The sequence below is a fragment of the Trachurus trachurus genome (genome assembly GCF_905171665.1).
Source record: "Trachurus trachurus genome assembly, chromosome: 10".
In the NCBI taxonomy this organism is placed as follows: Eukaryota; Metazoa; Chordata; class Actinopteri; order Carangiformes; family Carangidae; genus Trachurus; species Trachurus trachurus.
Window position 1 is genome coordinate 14716104 of NC_139894.1, and position 13073 is coordinate 14729176.

Sequence of the window (13073 nt, forward strand, 5' to 3'; positions counted from 1 at the left end):
TTTCTGGCTTTATTTCTCTTGTCACTGTCAACAGGAAGGACGTTTTGAGGTGTTGATGCCATTTCCTTTTAAGTAGCTCACTTAGAAACAACTGTTTTTGTCCTAATACAAGTTTTGAGTAAGGCACTTAAGGCCTGAACAGGAATGTGCGGTGACTCAGTTTTACGTGCCACAACATGGAAACTACAACAGACTCAGTTCCTTCTTTTTATGTAGGGCAAGTTTAGCAGCTTTACATAATGTTTGAGGGATTTGGTTAAAGACATAAAGCAGTGTTTGCAAAGCAGGCCCCGACTCTCCTTACACTCATATCATTGCTCCTTTATGCAAACAGACAGTTGTGCTGATCTATCCTGCAGCCATGTTTTGCAGCACTTTACTAGAATATCCTACAACTGTTTGCCTCTTGGGGCAAGTAAATGTGTTTAGATTGCAGATACAAGTTTAGCATCATGAAGAAATGTCTGAATTGCCTTTCAATACAGTTTTCTATTTGATTCAGACAAGATTTGTGCACATTTTGTTAGATCATCCTAAAACACACCATGGTAAAAGTGAAGTATACAACTGTGTCCATAATGTCAAAGTCAAGTCTTCAAGTCCTGACAGCTTTCAGTCCACAGACAGTTTTTATGGTTATTCCCCTCTTAATCTAATAATTACTGGCATTTTCACAGGTCACCACTAATCTGAAAGGGCCATAAAAAGCTGTAAAGTGCATTGACCTATCCAAAGTGATAAGACTTCATTTTGGTGGGACAATAAAGTTAGGAAAAAATGAATGACACCCTCGTGGCCCGAACGACATGATCTTTAAAACCTGTGGAGGATGCTCAGACCGGTTATCAGTCATACGTGTCTGCAGCTTTGTCACTTGAACATGATGCCAGCGGAGAATAAATGAAACATCGTATTGATGTATATGTTGCTCAGAGCGGTTGCCCCCATCAGCTGCCACATCTATCCATCACTGAGAGAAACCCTCCCCTTAGCAACAGCTCCACCAAGAGCAGCCAATCCGTTCGCAAAGGCTTTTTTTTCTCTTTTCTCTCTCTCTTCCTCCCTCCCTCCCTCCCTCTATCTCTCTCCCTCTCTCAAAGGCATAGCTGTGATTAAGAGATTGTGCGATGAAGGGCATCCAGGAAGCGATGGGAGGGCAGACACGGTCAAACAAACTGGTGCTCCCTGGTCCAGCAGCAGCAGCAGCAGCAGCAGAGGCGAGGACACCGAGGGCAGAGAGTTTGCATAAAAAAAAGTGCTGCATGAGCCCTGTGGTGGTGAGAGGCTGTAGTCCTCCTCTGTTTTCACTCACAATGGCCCATACAAATGGCTGCAAATCAAAATGGCTGTGCTGGTCAGTGTGGCTCAGCCCACTCAGATTAACTGGGTCAACCAAACTGGTGACAGCTGGCCAGACGGCAAATGTGAATGGAAATAGGGTTTGTATTCTGTTTCTTTAGAGCAAACCAATCTACATATGTACTAGTCATTTAATCTGTTGATTGAGTCACATGAAGCAAAGATAATCTGTATTATAAAGCGTTAAAGTGTGTGATGCCTTGAATATTACTCATAATTGTGAACATTAGCCTAATATCCACCTAAACCTCCAGCTCACCTGCTTCAGGTGTCTGGTCCACAGCTCTGTTGTATTGGTCCACTCTCCCACTCTTGCAGCATAATTTCCAGCTGCAGCAGGCAGCTGTTCCCACCGAGAAAACTCTGAAAACCTAAAAACTCTGCGTGGACAACCTGCTGAGAACCACACAGCTGACAGACTCATCTACAGACCAGCTGGTGAACACAGTGAAGCCTTGAGAGTAAATTGGTAGAGACCACAATTAGAGCTAAAAGAAAAGTGAATGTTGGATTTATGTTCCCCTTCATCAGAAACATGACTGCAAATAAATGATAATGTTGCTCTGTAAAACTGTTGGATGTGTAAACAGACAGCTGTTCAAATATATTAACCCAAAAGGTGAATGTCAACACTGCAAGTTGAGGACAAGGGGTTCAGCATTTAGGGAAACATGGATACTGGTTTGGGAGATAAGAAAATTGATTCTAGCCTACTCTTGTATCTGTGCAGTAAATTGAATGCTTAGCTTAGCATAAATTCAGAAAACACAAGGAAGTGTCATTTTATAGCTGAGCTGTCCGGCACCGTAAATCTCACTCAGTGATAAGTTATATCTTTAGCCAACAATATGTGCAAAACCAATGAGTTTAAAAAAAGACAACAACAACAATTTACTAACTTATAGACGGTTGTCAATACGCCTGATCATTTCTTGGCTTTAGACGTTGCCAGGCAATCAGCAGAGACTTCATGAAGCTGCTACGCCCAGCCAAGGAACACTCCTGCACAAAAGCCACTGTAAAACAAGATACAACACGTTAATCAGTGAACTGTGAGTGCTGGTAAGCAAAATTTAACTTTCCTTAACAGAGGTGCCAGTCGTTCCCCTCTGTTTTTACTGTTACGCTAAGCTAACCTGCTGTGCTGGCAGACAAGACAACCAGAATGGAATCAGTCCTGAAAAAGGAGCAAACTGCAAAACATGAAACAGTTTCCTTGACACTATGATTTATCTCACTCACTTGTGACATTATTGTAGGTTTCAGAGGTCAGAATCTTAAAAAACAAACAAACATACAAATAAAAAATACATACACAGACAACATCAAACTTACTGAAGTCTGTAAACAAGGGTACCAATAGTGCAAAGATGTGTGGGAGTGCAGAGAGTGTAATATAACAGTAAATTGTTTGTTTACGTGCAATTCTTTTTTTTGCTGTAAATTAGTTACACCTCTTCAGATTTATGCTGTAAATTTGCATTTTCCATTGCGCACTCTCTTCAGACAAATCTCAAAGGGCCCGAACCATGACAGAGATATTTTGCAATACGGCTCTGTCTGCCACTGCACACGTCTCGCCAGTCACATTAATGTCTTGAGAAACCTGAGAGCAAATGGTTGCAACCACTCAGTCTGCACGTTGCAGACTTGAAATGGCTCCAGGTAGAGGATAAGATGTGCCGTTTCATCGTGCACGCCAGACATTTAGAAAAGTGAGGGTGTGAAGCATCAAAGTCCACTTTATTCAGAAATGTTAAAACTCGTTTACTGTGCCGTGTAAAAACCTGTTTACGCCTTCGGCCTCATCCAAATCTGCACTTTAATGTCAAGTGTTGTTTAGTCATGTTGAGCTCATGCTGAGCTCATGCTGAGCTCATGCTCGGGGTGAACTGGGGTGTTGCAAGGGGGTTTTGGGTTCAGTGTAATGCGACCGACATATCTTGGGACATGGGAGACATTCAGTGTTGAAAGGCCTCTTGAATCTCTGTGTGGTTGGCAGCTCTTTGCCCTGCTCGGCCTGCCAACGTGAGGCTGCGCGATTACAGACTTGGCAGACAATGGCAGCGAGCACCCGCATGCTGTCCGTTCCTTGGCAGCGTCCTGCTTCACCTCAGCAGCTCTGTCTGTTGCTCAACGGCTGTAAACCTCCTTCCTGACGGGCATAGAGCTCCAGACAGAGCTGAGATTATTACTTTATGAGGGACAGGTCAAATCAGACCGATACAGGTGCTGGAGGACGGTGACGTCTGAGGGTCAATAATGTGACTCTAAAAAAAGGCTTCTGTATCTGCACGTACAGTAAAATCGCCTACACCCTGCCCGCTCTTATCGCTTGGTCATTTACTCTGCACTTTTCTATATTGACAGAGCTGCTCCCTGAGTAAACACCCAAATGCATTCACTCTGCTAGTTGCTTTACTGTAATATCCAGGCACGTTTTTTTTTCTGCAAAGCTTTGAGTCGACTGTGAAGTCAAACAGCAGAGACAAATATGTGACTGTAAGTGTGTTTAGACAAAAGGCCTCCAGCAGCTTTAACTCACTGACAGAGGTAGAAGAAGGACAGGGGTCTCTTGTAAAAACACCTTTGATAAAGTAAGATTTTGAAAGCAGGATTTATAGGACTATTGGATCATAAAAGCTAATACTAACAGATCAATCATAGGGCAATAAAAATAGCAGATTTTGGGTTACCAAATTCTTAAAAAAAAAAAAAAACATAAACAACCGTCACAACACTTTACTCATTTCTAAACCTGACTCTGACTTCTCTAATGGAAAGTTTATCTTCTGCTGCACATCTGTTTATAAACTAAATATTAACATTTACAGCTCCAGTCATACTACGATAAAACCATTTGTTAATTTACCCATACAGTCTGACTTGCTGTTGATATGTGTGCAAAACTAGTACAAATAAATATCAGGGAAAAAAGGCAAATATTGACTGTTACATTATAAAATGAAAAGGTGATTTCTGTTATCAGTGTGGCCTTTAAATAAAACATATCTGTGTTATATTCAATACAGCAGCTATAAAAATGGATACTAAAGGTTTCACTCTTCATCGGGTTAGATAAATGTTAGTGACATCAGTCGGCAATAAAGGATCTTTGGTCCCTCAATTTTCAAACTTGAGCCATGTAAAAGTATAAAAGTTAATAAATCACTAATAAAAGGTTAACCACTCTATTGAGTCTGCAGTTGCAAGTTTTAGGAAGATGGTGTGTTTTCAGGTCAGATGCCCCCACAGGAGAGACAGTTCAGGATAAAGCCAGCTGTGCAGATTAAGTGTGATGATAAAAAAAAAAGGATTTCGCACATACTGAAAACCTAAAAAATGTTAAATTGTTAAAAGCATAAATAAAGTTTATGTTATTTTTTTTTTTACAGCTTATAAATTCTGTTGCTTCATCCCAAAGTGAACTAGTCTGCAGGTCTCCTCAGGTAGCTGTTCAACTTGGTCCCCAGGCACAGTAATTGTTGCTTGTGGTTAAACCCATGTTGTTGTGCTGTTATGTAACGTGATGCATGTTGCTATATGGAGTGGAGTTAGTGTTGCTAGGCGCTGCCGTGGCGTAAAATCGACTCATGTGAAAGACGGTGGAGCCCACATTGTTGCGCACGGCTCAGACTGACAATGTGCAGCCTTGTGCTGCAGAGGTAATGAGAACCAGCACGCTCACTGATGTCATTAGCATTTCTGTGTGTCTGATGTTTCCCAAACAGCACAAGAGCTGCAGTCGCAGAAAACATCAGTACGGGAAACTCATTTATTTAGAAAGTCATTTCTGTAAGGATGAAATCCATAACTCATGACGCCAGTGCTTTGGCTATGAGTGATGTCATGTAATAAGAAATTAAACTGTCAGCAGATTAATAAAATATTTTCTAAGTATAAATATATATGTTTGTGTGTGTGTGTGTGGGGTCAACATGGCCCAGAAACAGGTCAATCTGAAACTGTTCTGACTTGTTTTTGTTTGTTTAACCCCATGTGAGCTTTGTACTGTGATCAATTAGGATATGAATGTGTTACCTAATGTCTGAATGGATTTAGCTTCAGTCAGAGGACACTGTTTTGATTTGATGAAGTGTAGGTTTAGCAGAGAGAAATGCCATGTGGCTCTCACCTCGGGCACCAAGGCATTCTGGGAGCTTTTGAGTCGGGGCTCGATCATCAGAGCCGACAACACAGTTTATAAAATGATTTTAAACAAGAATGTTAAAAAAACAACAACAATTTATCGACCTGATTCTTGGCACGTATTAACTGTTTGTTTACCTACACTGTTCTTTCAGTTGAATTACTAACTACTGAACAAACAAACTAAATTTAACCAGATCAATAAAGAGCTGCTTTTATGTAACTCCAAAAAAAAAAAAGCTGACAGCTGGTCCTGGACTCATGTCAAAGGCCCTCCGCCCCAAATACAAAGGAGCAAGAAACCTCTAGACAAAGGAATTATATTGTTATTGTTGTGTCTCTTTGTAGTAATTCTGCTGTTCTATGTTTTTTTTAACATATTTTTTTGGTTGTTTTGTATCTTTGTGATCCTTTTTTTGTTGCCTCTTTGTGTTTCGTGTTTCTTGTTTCTTTGTGTTAGGACTGCATGTTAATGAGGCTGGTTTACTGAGCTTCTTGGTAACAGTCTCTCCAGGTATTTCTGGTAGGCTACTTTTACTGAAGCAAAGCACTAGAATCGGGGTTTACTTTTCCTACAGAATATTATCATTTTGACTTTTGGCCGTCTCGTCAGCGTGGAGATGCAGCTGTGGAGCTGGGAACACCATGTTCTCTTCTAGCAGAGCCTTTTCTAACCGAACCCCCACAACACATAGGCACCGCCCCCCTCCCTGCTTTTTCCTCAGTTTTATGATGACCTGGGCCTCAGCGTATCTCTGTGCTCCCTGTTGTTTGGGTTACAAAGGCGTTCTTTTGCTGTCGAAAAACTTAGCCCTCTCACATGCCGGGAGGGGGAAATACCAAATTCATTTAGGAGCACAAGAAGGCCTGTTTTATTTATTTTTTTGCAGAAGAAAATCCCTGCTCCCACGGTGTTACACTTCTAAAACCCCCTCCTCGGAGCACGCCTCTCTCTGCTGCTGCTGGTCACCACCACACCACGCTCACTATGTGCCTGCTCCGTGCAGAACATAACGGGGAGGAATGTATAAGGTTATGTAAGAGCCGAGGCGAGTGGGTGTGGAGTCCAGCAGGAGCAGCTTACAGCCTGACACAGACTGTCTCTGAGTGCAAACAATCCCCTCAGCCCTGCCTTGTCTACTGTGCACACACACTCTCTTAAACATACCGCTTATATGGGTCAATACAACCGTCTGTCATGCTCACAATACACACATGCATATGGAGGCAGGGTGGGGTTGTGTATCATGTCATCATGTAAGATTTTTCCACCAGTGGCTTTGTGTTTTATCAATGTCTCTGTGTTCCTCAGGTCCTCATTCACTCTAATTATCAGGTAGCAGTAAGTGATAACAATCAGGGAGGGGTCAACCCGCAGGTGGATCTTCTGCCCTGAGAGACACGGTCTCACAGTCGGATAAAAGAGAGGACCAGTTCTCTGAATCCCTCTCTCTCGTTGCTGCGTTCAGTTTAATCTGCGAGTCGAGGGCGAGGCAGTGGCAGCGGCGCGAGGCTTTGTGTGCGGGTGTGTTTGCTGACATCAAGGCCTCCATTGTCAGTGGTGCCACTGGCAACCCAAGACAATCCACAGAAAGCACACTGATCAGATTTCCAACATTAAAGTTTTTTTAAACGAGAGGTTTAGTGTTTTTGTTCGTTGGTAAGGAACAGGCATGACCTCGAGAGTCCTGTGAGACAAAGGACAGAGAGGAGCCTCAGGCTGTTGTAAACGTTCAGAAGCTGTTTAATGAACGAATCCAAGTCACAAATTGTGTTTTATTTGTTACCGAAATGTTTGACATGATTATGTAAAACCATGTCTTTTAACTAGAAGTCTGTTTATACATTTGTCTGTTTCACATTTCATCTGAGAAGACATCTACCTGATCTGTGTACTTGAAGGCAGCATGTCACTTTAATGATGTAGGAAACATCTCATGTCTAGAGTTTAACATTTGAAATGAAATCTTTTGCATATTCATAGTTTATTTTTATTTTTTTAGGGGAGACCGGGGATGGTTGTAACAGCATCACTTTCACCAACAAGGGATAACATTAGAGTTATGTGATCAATATAATATAATTACTCTGATTGATGTTATTTTTCTTTATTTACTTTTTTTCTTTCTGGATTGTTACTTCTCTTTTAATGACATGTATTGTCATGTATTGACCGAAATAAACGAAACGAAACAAATATCATATGTAGCCTACCAACTCACTCCCTGATCATGCATGTGAATTTGCATGGTTCTATGAAGAAGTGTGTGGGTTTTACAGCCAAAAAACATTGTTTCCGGTAAGAAACTCATCTTTTGGACCAAGTCCAATTTTGACCAGTATCGATACCGTTGACGTTTGAATTAGGTAACTTGTACAAGATGAAAGAGCAGGTTCGTAGGTGAAATGTGAGTCATTTCATCAATGTTTATTTCAAACCACCTGATACAGTTGGTCAAACAATGGCTGACAGGGGTGGGGATGGTTGTAACACCTTTTATCTTTGTTGTTTTGTTTTATTAAGTGTCAACCATCTGTCCTGGAATTTTACATGATTAGCTGCTTCTGAGTTCCTGCTGAAGGTTTCCATTCATACATGTAATTCGCTGGTATTATCAGAATACACCACTGTCACTGTTCTTCATTTACTGAGTTGTTTTCTAGGTAAATTCATGCAAAACCACTGATGCGCGTTGCCTTCAGGGACAGTTTTTCAGCAAGAAGTCTCTGCATTTACCTCTAAAACAACTCCATCTCGTAATGTTCCGTTATCATCTCATAGCGTGGTGAATGTGCAGGTCACAACTTGTCCACGAGAGCGTTTCGGAGTTGTTGGATTGTGTATTTGATGAGTTTGATAAGGGAAACCAAGAAATCCCATTAGCCTCCGTAGCGTAGCTCTGCAGCAGCTCGCGGCTCTGCTCCACCGTTCTAAAAATAGCATGCCCCAACAATTAAAGGTAACAAACCTACTCCTAAGACTATAGGGATTATGGCAATGGGTCAATTTGCCAAAATGTTGAACTATCCCTTTAAGAAGTATAAGCATTGCTATTTGTAGTGGACAAATGAGGGTAGGCTACTCTGTGTCAAAATTTGAGAGCCCTACCATGAAAACTCTGCAAGTTATAGGAGCTGAGACCATAAGTGTTACAACCATCCCCGGTCTCACCTACAAGTTTTTCAATGATTTTTACTGTTTTGTTTTGTTTTGTAAATGAGGAACTGGTTGTGGCACTAAACGTATGCAGGGAATACTTAACCTTTGTGTAACTAGAAAAACAAAGATTTAAGCAGATTTCATGTCTAGGTGACTGAGCCCTGTGAAACAGGTGCAGGCCTGCTGAAATGTTAACAATAATTCAGGTTCTTTCATACAAACTGGCAAATATCTGTTTTCAACACTGACAATTAAACTGATGCTTCACTTCCACTTCTTTCACTGCTTCATTTTGAACTGAAACATCACAAAAAACATTTTAAGACATTTTGATCAGTTCCTAGTTTTTCTGAACACAACTTTCAGTGTTACCACTTTTTTTTTGTTGCCAGTTGCAGCATTTACACTTTCAGAGCTTTTGTGTCAACTGACATTTTCACTGATTTCGTTTCATCTTTCTGCTCTTGTTGCAGGTGAGCCCACGAACTGGCGACTCAAATTCTCACAGCACTTTGATTTCAGACTTTATTTATGTTTTTAGCAATTAAAACCTCAGCTCCTTCCAGTGATTCAGTGGAAACTGATGCTCAAACTATTTCAGTGTTTCAACTTTAAACTACAACTTCCACATAACATTCATCATGCACGTGCTACTTGCATGATATAGGCTGCTTTTATTTATCACACTTCAGCCGACAGTGCAAACCGCCTCCAACTCGAACGTTTGGACGAACACCCTACTCCTGTCAGAGCCTCACTTCAACCTTGACGAACACTCTTGGAAGAGCTACAACTTCATCTCATGTGGCAAGTCGCCGCATTCGCATCTGCAGTTTTATGTGTCGGCCTCCTCTGGTTTACTTGACCTTCACGTAGCAAGGAACCCAAAGTGCAAAGTTTCTTAATTGTTGCCAGATTTCATTAGTATGTCAGAGTGAGTGGGTTTCTTGTGCACGTGCTGGCTGCATGTAGGGAGCTGATTCAGATGTCAGAACAAGGTCAGCGGCCTTGCAACATAGCCAGGGTCAATTTTTTAATTCCCCCCCCGAGGTTTCTATTTAGAGCTGTAGGGTGAATCCATCATGTCAAATATAGCAGTGGATTAAACACTATTTTATGTCTCCATATTAACACGAACAAAGGAAATCCAACACCTGTATGCAGCCTACTATTTCAAAGAGCTGCAGCTTGTATGATTTATCAGTGCGTTTTAATATAGAGCCATGCTGCGTATCCAGACTCCTGCAGACGTGTCTGGCTGCGGAGAGGGAACACCTTCATCTAAAAGCCTCCTGATCATAACAAAAGAGGGCTGTGCAGTCTCACAGGATGAAAGCGAGTCTGATCTGCCTCAAACACTAAAACATTCCCCCCAAAAGTCCAGAGGACAATCCAGACAGATTTCAACGCTTATTCCTGCGCGTTTAAGATTCTGGTCAGACAGTCTCCAAAGCAATACAACAAACTGTTTTCAATAGGAGCTTAGAGAAAAGGAAGTATCTAGACTGAGCTTTAGATGCAAGCTAAGTGAGCAGGACTTCCCCCTTCTGTGTGTGTTTTTTTCCTTTTTTCAAAGAGGACTGTTGCATAACCTCGAGCCAAGTGCCGTTAACAGAGGCAACAGATGTCCTCGGTGACACCAAGGCGATGTAGGAGGCGTTAAGAGAAACTCATTTCAATGACAAATATTACACAGAAAGGGAAGCATTACTCATTTATAAAGCCTTTTGGAGGATGTGTAAGCACATTGCAGATTATTTTTGAAAGAATTAAAAAAAAAGAAACATGTATTTAGTTAAATAAGAGCCCCCCTCCCCCTCCCCCTCCCCCTCTGCTTACACGTGAACTTCTTTTGATATATTTTTAACATGTACTGCTGCGCTGAACGTCTCAAATGCCTTTGTGTCTCCACATAAGAACAATGCCAAACTCCCAACAGCTTGGCCTCCCTTCCTCTTTCCATGTCAGTCTGTCAGTAGGTCTTGTACAGACTTGCCCTCGTTTTAAACCAATCACACTCTTCTGCCCCACTATAGGAGGCCAATGAGCGGTGGGCCACGGCAGGGGCTTGGTGAAGGGGGCGGACCTGACAGCTCAATACCATGTATGATGTAAGGAAGCTTGATTTACAGGAGAGGCAGAAATTTCCCAACACTCCCGAAGCCCTGAGAGAAACGTGATCACGTCACAGGAACAGCGTGAACCGTCGGGGGAAAGTTTGCCACGGTGAAGAAACAGCACAAAAATACTGAACCTCTGAATTTAAAGTCAACTCCTCAAGCACCAATATGAAGAACATGATTAAAAACAACAAACTTTCACTACACACAGACCCAAATCTGCAGAAAGCTACATGTTTATCAGTGCTGCCTGGGAGATAGAGCCCGGACACAGTCGTGACTGAACTGTAGTAACCTCGTGGGGGCTGCACAGGTTGCACTGTGGTTAGGATCATCTGTACCATGGGGCCCTGCGAGGGGCGACGACTGGTGTGTCACATCTCAGCACAATGAAGCATCTCACACTGAGGCACCAAACAGACGCCCAAACTACCCCCAGGAAAATGTGGAGTTAGTGGCTCAGAGTGTTCATCTTTAATCTAAGATGGAAAAACAGCAGCTGTAATTAATATAATAACACTGATTTTTACTGCAAAACTGCAGATTGAGAGATAAATACAAGAGATAATGAAGTAAAGCCTGATTTAATGGCACATTTATGTCTAACTATCTATGCTGCCACGTTGAGTGCCATCCTATCAGTGTAGGCTTCATTATTGTAAGGGCTCATGATGGTGAATTTAGAGAATTCCTCATGGGAATTTCATGTGGATGATGAATCTTAAAAGGGTTTAGTCACTGAGGGCAGAATTTCCCCAACGTGAACAGCCGCCCTGTGGACTCAACAGAAGTCCTAACATGTCTCACATGATGCCACCTCCTGGTATTTGGATCAGTTACTTCTCCACAGGAGGCTCTGTGCCGTCTGAAACAGCACTGTCACAGCGGCAAGGCTGCAGATAAAACATTTGTGTGTGAGTGTTGTTGTTTTTTTTTTGGATGTGCTCTGAATCCTGTGAAGAGATTCTCACTCCAAAGTAGATGCATCTTTGCTCTTGTGAAGGATTGAAGCCGAGTTTTCAGTGTAGCAGAACACGTCCCTGTGTATTTGTACATGGAGCAAAACAACAATCTTATATGAAGTTACTGGTAACTAATGGTTCTGTGCTTTCTGAGATAAAAAGTGAAGAAGTAGAGAGAAGAAAGTGGGCAGCAGATGATCCTGATCGTTTTACTATTAACTGAGTCACTGTCATTGGTTCCCCCTAGTGGATAAAATAAAGTCAGAAAATACTGACGTACTGTAGCTGCCGGAGCTGAGCTACTTCTTTATTTATTTGTGTGGGTGAAAATTATTATGGACAAGTTGTGATAATAAAGACTCCCTTTTGTCCAGTTTGGGCATTTTCAGCCATATTAAACTAACTGATATATTCAAATAAAAAAAATCCCTTTATTTCATCTGAGTAGCATGAGAGTGACACTGAGAGGATCTGGTTGGCTGCTTTTCAGTCATTAACCTGAGAGTTTATTCTTGACAATGGACTCAACTGCAAGGTCCACTTGGACGCTTGTTTTGTGGCGTTTGACAGTATTGAATACCACACTCCTAATCAGCAGATTATTAGATAAAGAAACTATAATTTTGAGGATGTGGACTCATAGTCGATGTGAGTTTACGTATATCAGTCATGGCACAAACATCACATTCCTCAGTGAGTCTAACTATGGCAGCACTGAGAGGCCACTCCATCAGGTACAGCTGGACAGTCTGATGCAACCCAGTACAACAGCTCTGCCACAGTCTGCTTCTATGACAACTGTGACGTGGGAGAGTTGTGAATAAAATTACATGTTTAAGCATCAAGGTTGAATTTTAGGCTGAGCCGTTGTATTGGAAAGCATTCGATTGTATTGTTACTGAATACATTGGCCTCTTATATATACATATTTAAAACAATACCACAATGTGCAGCAGGGGATCGACCTGAAAAACCATTGGCTACGATGCAGAGAAATCACGTGTGTTCAGAAAAGGCAGCGTCAATGCAGTGATCACTGTTATCAGACATCGAACGATTTATCAGCTGACTGTGATAACGAGCTGCCTCACAAGTCTGGATGAGAAGACTCGTTTTTGGATATGCTGAACGGGTCATGTTCACTTCGCTAACAAGATCAACAAAACGTGTAATTTGATTGATTGAAATGTTGCACAGCAACAGTAATCAGGAAAACACTGTGGAAGCAAAGAAGCGTGTGGATTCCACATTTTGCAGCTATGTAGTCAATTATGTTTATATTCTGGCAGGACTTATAAAAGCTGGACTGTACTGACAGAAAAT